The sequence below is a fragment of the Chiloscyllium plagiosum genome, unplaced genomic scaffold (assembly GCF_004010195.1).
Source record: "Chiloscyllium plagiosum isolate BGI_BamShark_2017 unplaced genomic scaffold, ASM401019v2 scaf_81946, whole genome shotgun sequence".
In the NCBI taxonomy this organism is placed as follows: domain Eukaryota; kingdom Metazoa; phylum Chordata; class Chondrichthyes; order Orectolobiformes; family Hemiscylliidae; genus Chiloscyllium; species Chiloscyllium plagiosum.
Genome location: NW_025137957.1, coordinates 1 through 1,209, shown reverse-complemented (window position 1 = coordinate 1,209; position 1,209 = coordinate 1). Strand labels below are relative to the sequence as shown.

The 1,209-nt window shown below is 46.3% G+C and overlaps 1 non-coding gene across 1 annotated transcript; it reads left to right on the top strand.

The window, feature by feature from the left end:
* Positions 1-38: 38 nt before the first annotated feature.
* Positions 39-121, top strand: trnal-aag. Its single transcript has one exon. It is a non-coding gene; the product is annotated as a tRNA-Leu (tRNA).
* The last annotated feature ends 1,088 nt before the right edge of the window (positions 122-1,209 follow it).

Below are 1,209 nucleotides of genomic sequence, written 5' to 3'. Positions count from 1 at the left end.
AATTGGAAGTGCAAGAAAATGGGGCGGCGCGGCCGGCTGGTAGTGTGGCCGAGCGGTCTAAGGCGCTGGATTAAGGCTCCAGTCTCGACAGGAGGCGTGTGTTCGAATCCCACCGCTTCCATTTCTGCTGATCGTTTCCAACGTCGCAGCTTGTTAGAATGCTGTTTCGACTCCTGCTGCATTTCTGTTTAAAACCGAAGAAAATTGGGTTTGCTTCCCGGGCAATTAACTGTGGTGTGGGAAAGTGCCGACATTTCCGGTGTCTGTGCTGTCATGATCGTGTTCGCCTCCCGCGTGGAAAATCGCAAACAGCTCTGCTGTCCCAGGCAAGTTGAGCGTTTACTGGAACCGAATGGCGACTGTGATTTCATTGCTGTTGTGAAACAAAGTCCTGCGGTGGCACCACTCGTCGTTATTTTGTTTTATGGCCAATGGGAAAATCGTTCCAATGAATTGCGATGTCACATGTTATTGAATTTCTCCCATTTCCTTCATTTCCGTCCTGCGGACATCGGAAGGGAAAGGTAATCTAATCGAGTCTGTGATTGGTGAAATTCACTTTTTTTATGGCCCATTCTTATTGTATTCTTTCTTTCTCTCTTTTCAGCATTGTCTGGGAAGTGGTGGTGCACTCAGGCTCCAGTATGTTTGAAAGAGCAGTTTGGAATTGCCCTGTTGTTAGTTGTGCGATTACTTTATGACTCATGCCATCGGACTGTCTCACATTTAGTATTCATGCATCCCTGTGTCTAAAAATGCATTTGGTTTGCCAGTTTTGTTTGTTTTCCGTGTTAAATGCTTTCTGTTTTGCGATTCGCTCAATATATTTCGAGTTAAAAGGGTTTCTGAGGTCACTTCCAGCAGCAAAAATCCTCAACTGAGGATCTGGGATAATTTCACAGAGTATGGTTAGTCGGTGCTAAAGTGAGGAAGTCGTTCGTTTCTGCAGTGTTTTACAATGCCACCTTTCCCGTGAGCAGTCGAACAGACTCAATGATTGTGCCACAGACTGCTGACGGCAAGCTCCGCTAAAAAGTAATCCTTTAAAGCCGGTGTCAGCAACACAACGTTATTGGGGTACACAGCGTGGAACCAGATACTGCGGGGTATCTCGTCCATGCTCACCACATAGCCAAAATTAAACAAGTCACGTTCCCTAGCATTTGGCCCCAATACCTATAAACGCATCCTATCCAGAAACTCACCCGA